At 61.5% G+C, this 13,833-nt stretch overlaps 2 protein-coding genes across 2 annotated transcripts in view; one reads left to right on the top strand and one right to left on the bottom strand.

Annotated features, from left to right (window-relative positions):
* Window positions 1-13,833, bottom strand: part of LOC139073230 (uncharacterized) — a 176,353-nt gene that overhangs the window by 73,081 nt on the left and 89,439 nt on the right. The window lies entirely within an intron of this gene.
* LOC139073231 (uncharacterized) overlaps window positions 1-13,833 on the top strand; it is a 175,151-nt gene that overhangs the window by 73,851 nt on the left and 87,467 nt on the right. The gene's annotated exons all lie outside the window — the stretch shown is intronic.

The raw sequence follows: 13,833 nt of genomic DNA, 5'->3' as shown, positions 1-13,833 counted from the left end.
GACGCTCGTCGGGGCGCGTATTGATTGGGCCTCTCTCCTGGATGCCCTCTGTCAGACCCAGTGTTGACATGTGGCAAGACTCTCCTCGGGGCGCGTCTTGCTTAGGCTTCTCTCATGGAGGCCCTCAGTCAGACCCAGTGTTGACATGTGTCAAGACGCTCCTCGGGGCGTGTCTTGCTTGGGCCTCTCTCCTGGAGGTGCTCAGTCAGACCCAGTGTTGACATGTGGCAAGACGCTCCTCGGGGCGCTTCTTGCTTGGGCTTCTCTCCTGGAGGCCCTCAGTCAGACCCATTGTTGACATGTGGCAAGACGCTCCTCGGGGCACGTCTTGCTTGGGCCTCTCTCCTGGAGGCGCTCAGTCAGACCGAGTAGTGACATGTGACAAGACGCTCCTCGGGGCGCGTATTGCTTGGGCCTCTCTCCTGGAGGCGCTCAGTCAGACCCAGTGTTGACATGTGGCAAGACGCTCCTCGGGGCGCATCTTGCTTGGACCTCTCTCCTGGAGGTTCTCAGTCAGACCCAGTGTTGACATGTGGCAAGATGCTCCTCGGGGCGCGTCTTGCTGGGGCTTCTCTCATGGAGGCACTCAGTCAGACCCAGTGTTGACATGTGGCAAGACGCTCCTCGGGGCACGTCTTGCTTGGGCCTCTCTCCTGGAGGCGCTCAGTCAGACCCAGAGGAGACATGTGTCACGATGCTCCTCGGGGCGCGTCTTGCTTGGGCCTCTCTCCTGCAGGCGCTCAGTCAGACCGAGTGCTGACATGTGGCAAAACGCTCCTCGGGGTGCGTCTTGCTTGGGCCTCTCTCCTGGAGGCACTCAGTCAGACCGAGTGCTGACATGTGGCAAGACGCTCCTCGGGGCGCGTCTTGCTTGGGCTTCTCTCCTGGAGGCCCTCAGTCAGACCCATTGTTGACATGTGGCAAGACGCTCCTCGGGGCGCGTCTTGCTTGGGCCTCTCTCCAGAAGGCCCTCAATTAGACCCAGTACTGACATGTGGCAAGACGCTCCTCGGGGCGCGTCTTGCTTGGGCCTCTCTCCTGGAGGCGCTCAGTCAGACCGAGTGCTGACATGTGGCAAAACGCTCCTCGGGGCGCGTCTTGCTTGGGCTTCTCTCCTGGAGGCCCTCAGTCAGACCCATTGTTGACATGTGGCAAGACGCTCCTCGGGGCGCGTCTTGCTTGGGCCTCTCTCCAGAAGGCCCTCAATCAGACCCAATGCTGACATGTGGCAAGACGCTCCTCGGGGCGCGTCTTGCTTGGGCTTCTCTCCTGGAGGCCCTCAATCAGACCCAATGTTGACATGTGGCAAGACGCTCCTCGGGGCGCGTCTCATTTGGGCCTCTCTCCTGGAGGCCCTCAGTCAGACCCAGTGTTGACATGTGGCAAGACGCTCCTCGGGGCGCGTCTTGCTTGGGCTTCTCTCCTGGAGGCCCTCAGTCAGACCCATTGTTGACATGTGGCAAGACGCTCCTCGGGGAATGTCTTGCTTGGGCCTCTCTCCTGGAGGTGCTCAGTCAGACCGAGTAGTGACATGTGGCAAGACGCTCCTCGGGGCGCGTCTTGCTTGGGCCTCTCTCCTGGAGGCGCTCAGTCAGACCGAGTGCTGACATAAGGCAAGACGCTCCTCGGGGCGCGTCTTGCTGGGGCCTCTCTCCTGGAGGTGCTCAATCAGACCCAGTGGTGACACGTGGCAAGACGCTCCTCGGGGCGCATCTTGCTTGGGCCTCTCTCCTGGAGGCGCTAAGTCAGACCCAGTGTTGACACGTGGCAATACGCTCCTCGGGGCGCGTCTTGCTTGGGCCTCTCTCCTGGAGGCGCTCAGTCAGACCGAGTGCTGACATGTGGCAAGACGCTCCTCGGGGCGCGTCTTGCTTGGGCTTCTCTCCTGGAGGCCCTCAGTCAGACCCATTGTTGACATGTGGTTAGACGCTCCTCGGGGCGCGTCTTGCTTGGGCCTCTCTCCAGAAGGCCCTCAATCAGACCCAATGCTGACATGTGGCAAGACGCTCCTCGGGGCGCGTCTTGCTTGGGCTTCTCTCCTGGAGGCCCTCAATCAGACCCAATGTTGACATGTGGCAAGACGCTCCTCGGGGCGCGTCTCATTTGGGCCTCTCTCCTGGAGGCCCTCAGTCAGACCCAGTGTTGACATGTGGCAAGACGCTCCTCGGGGCGCGTCTTGCTTGGGCTTCTCTCCTGGAGGCCCTCAGTCAGACCCATTGTTGACATGTGGCAAGACGCTCCTCGGGGTACGTCTTGCTTGGGCCTCTCTCCTGGAGGTGCTCAGTCAGACCGAGTAGTGACATGTGGCAAGACGCTCCTCGGGGAGCGTCTTGCTTGGGCCTCTCTCCTGGAGGCGCTCAGTCAGACCGAGTGCTGACATAAGGCAAGACGCTCCTCGGGGCGCATCTTGCTTGGACCTCTCTCCTGGAGGTTCTCAGTCAGACCCAGTGTTGACATGTGGCAAGATGCTCCTCGGGGCGCGTCTTGCTGGGGCTTCTCTCATGGAGGCACTCAGTCAGACCCAGTGTTGACATGTGGCAAGACGCTCCTCGGGGCACGTCTTGCTTGGGCCTCTCTCCTGGAGGCGCTCAGTCAGACCCAGAGGAGACATGTGTCACGATGATCCTCGGGGCGCGTCTTGCTTGGGCCTCTCTCCTCTAGGCGCTCAGTCAGACCGAGTGCTGACATGTGGCAAAACGCTCCTCGGGGTGCGTCTTGCTTGGGCCTCTCTCCTGGAGGCACTCAGTCAGACCGAGTGCTGACATGTGGCAAGACGCTCCTCGGGGCGCGTCTTGCTTGGGCTTCTCTCCTGGAGGCCCTCAGTCAGACCCATTGTTGACATGTGGCAAGACGCTCCTCGGGGCGCGTCTTGCTTGGGCCTCTCTCCAGAAGGCCCTCAATTAGACCCAGTACTGACATGTGGCAAGACGCTCCTCGGGGCGCGTCTTGCTTGGGCCTCTCTCCTGGAGGCGCTCAGTCAGACCGAGTGCTGACATGTGGCAAAACGCTCCTCGGGGCGCGTCTTGCTTGGGCTTCTCTCCTGGAGGCCCTCAGTCAGACCCATTGTTGACATGTGGCAAGACGCTCCTCGGGGCGCGTCTTGCTTGGGCCTCTCTCCAGAAGGCCCTCAATCAGACCCAATGCTGACATGTGGCAAGACGCTCCTCGGGGCGCGTCTTGCTTGGGCTTCTCTCCTGGAGGCCCTCAATCAGACCCAATGTTGACATGTGGCAAGACGCTCCTCGGGGCGCGTCTCATTTGGGCCTCTCTCCTGGAGGCCCTCAGTCAGACCCAGTGTTGACATGTGGCAAGACGCTCCTCGGGGCGCGTCTTGCTTGGGCTTCTCTCCTGGAGGCCCTCAGTCAGACCCATTGTTGACATGTGGCAAGACGCTCCTCGGGGAACGTCTTGCTTGGGCCTCTCTCCTGGAGGTGCTCAGTCAGACCGAGTAGTGACATGTGGCAAGACGCTCCTCGGGGCGCGTCTTGCTTGGGCCTCTCTCCTGGAGGCGCTCAGTCAGACCGAGTGCTGACATAAGGCAAGACGCTCCTCGGGGCGCGTCTTGCTGGGGCCTCTCTCCTGGAGGTGCTCAATCAGACCCAGTGGTGACACGTGGCAAGACGCTCCTCGGGGCGCATCTTGCTTGGGCCTCTCTCCTGGAGGCGCTAAGTCAGACCCAGTGTTGAAACGTGGCAATACGCTCCTCGGGGCGCGTCTTGCTTGGGCCTCTCTCCTGGAGGCGCTCAGTCAGACCGAGTGCTGACATGTGGCAAGACGCTCCTCGGGGCGCGTCTTGCTTGGGCTTCTCTCCTGGAGGCCCTCAGTCAGACCCATTGTTGACATGTGGCAAGACGCTCCTCGGGGCGCGTCTTGCTTGGGCCTCTCTCCAGAAGGCCCTCAATCAGACCCAATGCTGACATGTGGCAAGACGCTCCTCGGGGCGCGTCTCATTTGGGCCTCTCTCCTGGAGGCCCTCATTCAGACCCAGTGTTGACATGTGGCAAGACGCTCCTCGGGGCGCGTCTTGCTTGGGCTTCTCTCCTGGAGGCCCTCAGTCAGACCCATTGTTGACATGTGGCAAGACGCTCCTCGGGGAACGTCTTGCTTGGGCCTCTCTCCTGGAGGTGCTCAGTCAGACCGAGTAGTGACATGTGGCAAGACGCTCCTCGGGGCGCGTCTTGCTTGGGCCTCTCTCCTGGAGGCGCTCAGTCAGACCGAGTGCTGACATAAGGCAAGACGCTCCTCGGGGCGCGTCTTGCTGGGGCCTCTCTCCTGGAGGTGCTCAATCAGACCCAGTGGTGACACGTGGCAAGACGCTCCTCGGGGCGCATCTTGCTTGGGCCTCTCTCCTGGAGGCGCTAAGTCAGACCCAGTGTTGACACGTGGCAATACGCTCCTCGGGGCGCGTCTTGCTTGGGCCTCTCTCCAGAAGGCCCTCAATCAGACCCAGTGTTGACACGTGGCAAGACGCTCCTCGGGGCGCTTCTTTCTTGGGCCTCTCTCCTGGAGGCGCTCAGTCAGACCCAGTGGTGACATGTGGCAAGACGCTCCTCGGGGCGCGTATTGCTTGGGCCTCTCTCCTGGATGCCCTCTGTCAGACCCAGTGTTGACAGGTGGCAAGACTCTCCTCGGGGCGCGTCTTGCTTGGGCTTCTCTCATGGAGGCCCTCAGTCAGATCCAGTGTTGACATGTGTCAAGACGCTCCTCGGGGCGTGTCTTGCTTGGGCCTCTCTCCTGGAGGCGCTCAGTCAGACCCAGTGTTGACATGTGGCAAGACACTCCTCGGGGCGCTTCTTGCTTGGGCTTCTCTCCTGGAGGCCCTCAGTCAGACCCATTGTTGACATGTGGCAAGACGCTCCTCGGGGCACGTCTTGCTTGGGCCTCTCTCCTGGAGGCGCTCAGTCAGACCGCGTAGTGACATGTGACAAGACGCTCCTCGGGGCGCGTCTTGCTTGGGACTCTCTCCTGGAGGCGCTCAGTCAGACCCAGTGTTGACATGTGGCAAGACGCTCCTCGGGGCGCATCTTGCTTGGGCCTCTCTCCTGGAGGTTCTCAGTGAGACCCAGTGTTGACATGTGGCAAGATGCTCCTCGGGGCGCGTCTTGCTGGGGCTTCTCTCATGGAGGCACTCAGTCAGACCCAGTGTTGACATGTGGCAAGACGCTCCTCTGGGCACGTCTTGCTTGGGCCTCTCTCCTGGAGGCGCTCAGTCAGACCCAGAGGAGACATGTGTCAAGATGCTCCTCGGGGCGCGGCTTGCTTGGGCCTCTCTCCTGGAGGCGCTCAGTCAGACCGAGTGCTGACATGTGGCAAGACGCTCCTCCGGGCGCGTCTTGCTTGGGCCTCTCTTCTGGAGGCGCTCAGTCAGACCCAGTGTTCACATGTGGCAAAACGCTCCTCGGGGTGCGTCTTGCTTGGGCCTCTCTCCTGGAGGCGCTCAGTCAGACCGAGTGCTGACATGTGGCAAGACGCTCCTCGGGGCGCGTCTTGCTTGGGCTTCTCTCCTGGAGGCCCTCAGTCAGACCCATTGTTGACATGTGGCAAGACGCTCCTCGGGGCGCGTCTTGCTTGGGCCTCTCTCCAGAAGGCCCTCAATCAGACCCAGTACTGACATGTGGCAAGACGCTCCTCGGGGCCCGTCTTGCTTGGGCTTCTCTCCTGGAGGCCCTCAGTCAGACCCATTGTTGACATGTGGCAAGACGCTCCTCGGGGCGCGTCTTGCTTGGGCCTCTCTCCTGGAGGCGCTCAGTCAGACCGAGTGCTGACATGTGGAAAGATGCTCCTCGGGGCGCGTCTTGCTTGGGCTTCTCTCCTGGAGGCCCTCAGCCAGACCCATTGTTGACATGTGGCAAGACGCTCCTCGGGGCGCGTCTTGCTTGGGCCTCTCTCCAGAAGGCCCTTAATCAGACCCAGTGCTGACATGTGGCAAGACGCTCCTCGGGGCGCGTCTTGCTTGGGCCTCTCTCCTGGAGGCGCTCAGTCAGACCCAGAGGAGACATGTGGCAAGACGCTCCTCCGGGCGCGTCTTGCTTGGGCCTCTCTTCTGGAGGCGCTCAGTCAGACCCAGTGTTCACATGTGGCAAAACGCTCCTCGGGGTGCGTCTTGCTTGGGCCTCTCTCCTGGAGGCGCTCAGTCAGACCGAGTGCTGACACGTGGCAAGACGCTCCTCGGGGCGCGTCTTGCTTGGGCTTCTCTCCTGGAGGCCCTCAGTCAGACCCATTGTTGACATGTGGCAAGACGCTCCTCGGGGCGCGTCTTGCTTGGGCCTCTCTCCAGAAGGCCCTCAATCAGACCCAGTACTGACATGTGGCAAGACGCTCCTCGGGGCGCGTCTTGCTTGGGCTTCTCTCCTGGAGGCCCTCAGTCAGACCCATTGTTGACATGTGGCAAGACGCTCCTCGGGGCACGTCTTGCTTGGGCCTCTCTCCTGGAGGCGCTCAGTCAGACCCAGAGGAGACATGTGTCAAGATGCTCCTCGGGGCGCGTCTTGCTTGGGCCTCTCTCCTGGAGGCGCTCAGTCAGACCGAGTGCTGACATGTGGCAAGACGCTCCTCCGGGCGCGTCTTGCTTGGGCCTCTCTCCTGGAGGCGCTCAGTCAGACCCAGTGTTCACATGTGGCAAGACGCTCCTCGGGGTGCGTCTTGCTTGGGCTTCTCTCCTGGAGGCCCTCAGTCAGACCCATTGTTGACATGTGGCAAGATGCTCCTCGGGGCGCATCTTGCTTGGGCCTCTCCCCTTGAGGCCCTCTGTCAGACCCAGTGTTGACATGTGGCAAAACGCTCCTCCAGGCGCGTCTTGCTTGGGCCTCTCTCCTGGAGGCGCTTAGTCAGACCCAGTGTTGACATGTGGCAAGACACTCCTCGGGGCGCGTCTTGCTTGGGCCTCTCTCATGGAGGCCCTCTGTCAGACCCAGTGTTGACATGTGGCAAGACGCTCCTCGGGGCGCGTCTTGCTTGGGCCTCTCTCCTGGAGGCGCTCAGTCAGACCGAGTGCTGACATGTGGCAAGAAGCTCCTCGGGGCGCGTCTTGCTTGGGCTTCTCTCCTGGAGGCGCTCAGTCAGACCCAGTGTTCACATGTGGCAAGACGCTCCTCGGGGCGCGTCTTGCTTGGGCCTCTCTCCTGGAGGCGCTCAGTCAGACCGAGTGCTGACATGTGGCAAGACGCTCCTCGGGGCGCGTCTTGCTTGGGCTTCTCTCCTGGAGGCCCTCAGTCAGACCCATTGTTGACATGTGGCAAGACGCTCCTCGGGGCGCGTCTTGCTTGGGCCTCTCTCCAGAAGGCCCTCAATCAGACCCAGTGCTGACATGTGGCAAGACGCTCCTCGTGGCGCGTCTTGCTTCGGCCTCTCTCCTGGAGGCGCTCAGTCAGACCGAGTGCTGACATGTGGCAAGAAGCTCCTCGGGGCGCGTCTTGCTTCGGCTTCTCTCCTGGAGGCCCTCAGTCAGACCCATTGTTGACATGTGGCAAGACGCTCCTCGGGGCGCGTCTTGCTTGGGCTTCTCTCCTGGAGGCCCTCAGTCAGACCCATTGTTGACATGTGGCAAGACGCTCCTCGGGGCGCGTCTTGCTTGGGCCTCTCTCCAGAAGGCCCTCAATCAGACCCAGAGCTGACATGTGGCAAGACGCTCATCGGGGTGCGTCTTGCTTGGGCTTCTCTCCTGGAGGCCCTCAGTCAGACCCATTGTTGACATGTGGCAAGACGCTCCTCGGGGCGCGTCTCATTTGGGCCTCTCTCCTGGAGTCCCTCAGTCAAACCCAGTGTTGACATGTGGCAAGACGCTCCTCGGGGCGCGTCTTGCTTGGGCTTCTCTCCTGGAGGCCCTCAGTCAGACCCATTGTTGACATGTGGCAAGACGCTCCTCGGGGCACGTCTTGCTTGGGCCTCTCTCCTGGAGGCGCTCAGTCAGACCGAGTAGTGACATGTGGCAAGACGCTCCTCGGGGCGCGTCTTGCTTGGGCCTCTCTCCTGGAGGCGCTCAGTCAGACCGAGTGCTGACATAAGGCAAGACGCTCCTCGGGGCGCGTCTTGCTGGGGCCTCTCTCCTGGAGGTGCTCAATCAGACCCAGTGGTGACACGTGGCAAGACGCTCCTCGGGGCGCGTCTTGCTTGGGCCTCTCTCCTGGAGGAGCTCAGTCAGACCCAGTGGTGACACCTGGCAAGACGCTCCTCGGGGCGCATCTTGCTTGGGCCTCTCTCCTGGAGGCGCTAAGTCAGACCCAGTGTTGACACGTGGCAAGACGCTCCTCGGGGCGCGTCTTGCTTGGGCCTCTCTCCAGAAGGCCCTCAATCAGACCCAGTGTTGGCACGTGGCAAGACGCTCCTCGGGGCGCTTCTTGCTTGGGCCTCTCTCCTGGAGGTGCTCAGTCAGACCCAGTGGTGACATGTGGCAAGACGCTCGTCGGGGCGCGTATTGATTGGGCCTCTCTCCTGGATGCCCTCTGTCAGACCCAGTGTTGACATGTGGCAAGACTCTCCTCGGGGCGCGTCTTGCTTAGGCTTCTCTCATGGAGGCCCTCAGTCAGACCCAGTGTTGACATGTGTCAAGACGCTCCTCGGGGCGTGTCTTGCTTGGGCCTCTCTCCTGGAGGTGCTCAGTCAGACCCAGTGTTGACATGTGGCAAGACGCTCCTCGGGGCGCTTCTTGCTTGGGCTTCTCTCCTGGAGGCCCTCAGTCAGACCCATTGTTGACATGTGGCAAGACGCTCCTCGGGGCACGTCTTGCTTGGGCCTCTCTCCTGGAGGCGCTCAGTCAGACCGAGTAGTGACATGTGACAAGACGCTCCTCGGGGCGCGTATTGCTTGGGCCTCTCTCCTGGAGGCGCTCAGTCAGACCCAGTGTTGACATGTGGCAAGACGCTCCTCGGGGCGCATCTTGCTTGGACCTCTCTCCTGGAGGTTCTCAGTCAGACCCAGTGTTGACATGTGGCAAGATGCTCCTCGGGGCGCGTCTTGCTGGGGCTTCTCTCATGGAGGCACTCAGTCAGACCCAGTGTTGACATGTGGCAAGACGCTCCTCGGGGCACGTCTTGCTGGGTCCTCTCTCCTGGAGGTGCTCAATCAGACCCAGTGGTGACACGTGGCAAGACACTCATCTTGGCGCGTCTTGCTTGGGCCTCTCTCCTGGAGGAGCTCAGTCAGACCCAGTGGCGACACGTGGCAAGACGCTCCTCGGGGCGCATCTTGCTTGGGCCTCTCTCCTGGAGGCGCTAAGTCAGACCCAGTGTTGACACGTGGCAAGACGCTCCTCGGGGCGCGTCTTGCTTGGGCCTCTCTCCTGGAGGCGCTTAGTCAGACCCAGTGTTGACATGTGGCAAGACACTCCTCGGGGCGCGTCTTGCTTGGGCCTCTCTCATGGAGGCCCTCTGTCAGACCCAGTGTTGACATGTGGCAAGACGCTCCTCGGGGCGCGTCTTGCTTGGGCCTCTCTCCTGGAGGCGCTCAGTCAGACCGAGTGCTGACATGTGGCAAGAAGCTCCTCGGGGCGCGTCTTGCTTGGGCTTCTCTCCTGGAGGCGCTCAGTCAGACCCAGTGTTCACATGTGGCAAGACGCTCCTCGGGGCGCGTCTTGCTTGGGCCTCTCTCCTGGAGGCGCTCAGTCAGACCGAGTGCTGACATGTGGCAAGACGCTCCTCGGGGCGCGTCTTGCTTGGGCTTCTCTCCTGGAGGCCCTCAGTCAGACCCATTGTTGACATGTGGCAAGACGCTCCTCGGGGCGCGTCTTGCTTGGGCCTCTCTCCAGAAGGCCCTCAATCAGACCCAGTGCTGACATGTGGCAAGACGCTCCTCGTGGCGCGTCTTGCTTCGGCCTCTCTCCTGGAGGCGCTCAGTCAGACCGAGTGCTGACATGTGGCAAGAAGCTCCTCGGGGCGCGTCTTGCTTCGGCTTCTCTCCTGGAGGCCCTCAGTCAGACCCATTGTTGACATGTGGCAAGACGCTCCTCGGGGCGCGTCTTGCTTGGGCTTCTCTCCTGGAGGCCCTCAGTCAGACCCATTGTTGACATGTGGCAAGACGCTCCTCGGGGCGCGTCTTGCTTGGGCCTCTCTCCAGAAGGCCCTCAATCAGACCCAGAGCTGACATGTGGCAAGACGCTCATCGGGGTGCGTCTTGCTTGGGCTTCTCTCCTGGAGGCCCTCAGTCAGACCCATTGTTGACATGTGGCAAGACGCTCCTCGGGGCGCGTCTCATTTGGGCCTCTCTCCTGGAGTCCCTCAGTCAAACCCAGTGTTGACATGTGGCAAGACGCTCCTCGGGGCGCGTCTTGCTTGGGCTTCTCTCCTGGAGGCCCTCAGTCAGACCCATTGTTGACATGTGGCAAGACGCTCCTCGGGGCACGTCTTGCTTGGGCCTCTCTCCTGGAGGCGCTCAGTCAGACCGAGTAGTGACATGTGGCAAGACGCTCCTCGGGGCGCGTCTTGCTTGGGCCTCTCTCCTGGAGGCGCTCAGTCAGACCGAGTGCTGACATAAGGCAAGACGCTCCTCGGGGCGCGTCTTGCTGGGGCCTCTCTCCTGGAGGTGCTCAATCAGACCCAGTGGTGACACGTGGCAAGACGCTCCTCGGGGCGCGTCTTGCTTGGGCCTCTCTCCTGGAGGAGCTCAGTCAGACCCAGTGGTGACACCTGGCAAGACGCTCCTCGGGGCGCATCTTGCTTGGGCCTCTCTCCTGGAGTCGCTAAGTCAGACCCAGTGTTGACACGTGGCAAGACGCTCCTCGGGGCGCGTCTTGCTTGGGCCTCTCTCCAGAAGGCCCTCAATCAGACCCAGTGTTGGCACGTGGCAAGACGCTCCTCGGGGCGCTTCTTGCTTGGGCCTCTCTCCTGGAGGTGCTCAGTCAGACCCAGTGGTGACATGTGGCAAGACGCTCGTCGGGGCGCGTATTGATTGGGCCTCTCTCCTGGATGCCCTCTGTCAGACCCAGTGTTGACATGTGGCAAGACTCTCCTCGGGGCGCGTCTTGCTTAGGCTTCTCTCATGGAGGCCCTCAGTCAGACCCAGTGTTGACATGTGTCAAGACGCTCCTCGGGGCGTGTCTTGCTTGGGCCTCTCTCCTGGAGGTGCTCAGTCAGACCCAGTGTTGACATGTGGCAAGACGCTCCTCGGGGCGCTTCTTGCTTGGGCTTCTCTCCTGGAGGCCCTCAGTCAGACCCATTGTTGACATGTGGCAAGACGCTCCTCGGGGCACGTCTTGCTTGGGCCTCTCTCCTGGAGGCGCTCAGTCAGACCGAGTAGTGACATGTGACAAGACGCTCCTCGGGGCGCGTATTGCTTGGGCCTCTCTCCTGGAGGCGCTCAGTCAGACCCAGTGTTGACATGTGGCAAGACGCTCCTCGGGGCGCATCTTGCTTGGACCTCTCTCCTGGAGGTTCTCAGTCAGACCCAGTGTTGACATGTGGCAAGATGCTCCTCGGGGCGCGTCTTGCTGGGGCTTCTCTCATGGAGGCACTCAGTCAGACCCAGTGTTGACATGTGGCAAGACGCTCCTCGGGGCACGTCTTGCTTGGGCCTCTCTCCTGGAGGCGCTCAGTCAGACCCAGAGGAGACATGTGTCACGATGCTCCTCGGGGCGCGTCTTGCTTGGGCCTCTCTCCTGCAGGCGCTCAGTCAGACCGAGTGCTGACATGTGGCAAAACGCTCCTCGGGGTGCGTCTTGCTTGGGCCTCTCTCCTGGAGGCACTCAGTCAGACCGAGTGCTGACATGTGGCAAGACGCTCCTCGGGGCGCGTCTTGCTTGGGCTTCTCTCCTGGAGGCCCTCAGTCAGACCCATTGTTGACATGTGGCAAGACGCTCCTCGGGGCGCGTCTTGCTTGGGCCTCTCTCCAGAAGGCCCTCAATTAGACCCAGTACTGACATGTGGCAAGACGCTCCTCGGGGCGCGTCTTGCTTGGGCCTCTCTCCTGGAGGCGCTCAGTCAGACCGAGTGCTGACATGTGGCAAAACGCTCCTCGGGGCGCGTCTTGCTTGGGCTTCTCTCCTGGAGGCCCTCAGTCAGACCCATTGTTGACATGTGGCAAGACGCTCCTCGGGGCGCGTCTTGCTTGGGCCTCTCTCCAGAAGGCCCTCAATCAGACCCAATGCTGACATGTGGCAAGACGCTCCTCGGGGCGCGTCTTGCTTGGGCTTCTCTCCTGGAGGCCCTCAATCAGACCCAATGTTGACATGTGGCAAGACGCTCCTCGGGGCGCGTCTCATTTGGGCCTCTCTCCTGGAGGCCCTCAGTCAGACCCAGTGTTGACATGTGGCAAGACGCTCCTCGGGGCGCGTCTTGCTTGGGCTTCTCTCCTGGAGGCCCTCAGTCAGACCCATTGTTGACATGTGGCAAGACGCTCCTCGGGGAATGTCTTGCTTGGGCCTCTCTCCTGGAGGTGCTCAGTCAGACCGAGTAGTGACATGTGGCAAGACGCTCCTCGGGGCGCGTCTTGCTTGGGCCTCTCTCCTGGAGGCGCTCAGTCAGACCGAGTGCTGACATAAGGCAAGACGCTCCTCGGGGCGCGTCTTGCTGGGGCCTCTCTCCTGGAGGTGCTCAATCAGACCCAGTGGTGACACGTGGCAAGACGCTCCTCGGGGCGCATCTTGCTTGGGCCTCTCTCCTGGAGGCGCTAAGTCAGACCCAGTGTTGACACGTGGCAATACGCTCCTCGGGGCGCGTCTTGCTTGGGCCTCTCTCCTGGAGGCGCTCAGTCAGACCGAGTGCTGACATGTGGCAAGACGCTCCTCGGGGCGCGTCTTGCTTGGGCTTCTCTCCTGGAGGCCCTCAGTCAGACCCATTGTTGACATGTGGTTAGACGCTCCTCGGGGCGCGTCTTGCTTGGGCCTCTCTCCAGAAGGCCCTCAATCAGACCCAATGCTGACATGTGGCAAGACGCTCCTCGGGGCGCGTCTTGCTTGGGCTTCTCTCCTGGAGGCCCTCAATCAGACCCAATGTTGACATGTGGCAAGACGCTCCTCGGGGCGCGTCTCATTTGGGCCTCTCTCCTGGAGGCCCTCAGTCAGACCCAGTGTTGACATGTGGCAAGACGCTCCTCGGGGCGCGTCTTGCTTGGGCTTCTCTCCTGGAGGCCCTCAGTCAGACCCATTGTTGACATGTGGCAAGAAGCTCCTCGGGGTACGTCTTGCTTGGGCCTCTCTCCTGGAGGTGCTCAGTCAGACCGAGTAGTGACATGTGGCAAGACGCTCCTCGGGGAGCGTCTTGCTTGGGCCTCTCTCCTGGAGGCGCTCAGTCAGACCGAGTGCTGACATAAGGCAAGACGCTCCTCGGGGCGCATCTTGCTTGGACCTCTCTCCTGGAGGTTCTCAGTCAGACCCAGTGTTGACATGTGGCAAGATGCTCCTCGGGGCGCGTCTTGCTGGGGCTTCTCTCATGGAGGCACTCAGTCAGACCCAGTGTTGACATGTGGCAAGACGCTCCTCGGGGCACGTCTTGCTTGGGCCTCTCTCCTGGAGGCGCTCAGTCAGACCCAGAGGAGACATGTGTCACGATGATCCTCGGGGCGCGTCTTGCTTGGGCCTCTCTCCTCTAGGCGCTCAGTCAGACCGAGTGCTGACATGTGGCAAAACGCTCCTCGGGGTGCGTCTTGCTTGGGCCTCTCTCCTGGAGGCACTCAGTCAGACCGAGTGCTGACATGTGGCAAGACGCTCCTCGGGGCGCGTCTTGCTTGGGCTTCTCTCCTGGAGGCCCTCAGTCAGACCCATTGTTGACATGTGGCAAGACGCTCCTCGGGGCGCGTCTTGCTTGGGCCTCTCTCCAGAAGGCCCTCAATTAGACCCAGTACTGACATGTGGCAAGACGCTCCTCGGGGCGCGTCTTGCTTGGGCCTCTCTCCTGGAGGCGCTCA

Source organism: Nothobranchius furzeri, chromosome 11, assembly GCF_043380555.1.
Source record: "Nothobranchius furzeri strain GRZ-AD chromosome 11, NfurGRZ-RIMD1, whole genome shotgun sequence".
Taxonomy (NCBI): Eukaryota; Metazoa; Chordata; class Actinopteri; order Cyprinodontiformes; family Nothobranchiidae; genus Nothobranchius; species Nothobranchius furzeri.
Note: the sequence above shows the minus strand (reverse complement) of the source record. Positions and strands in the feature narration are given on the sequence as shown.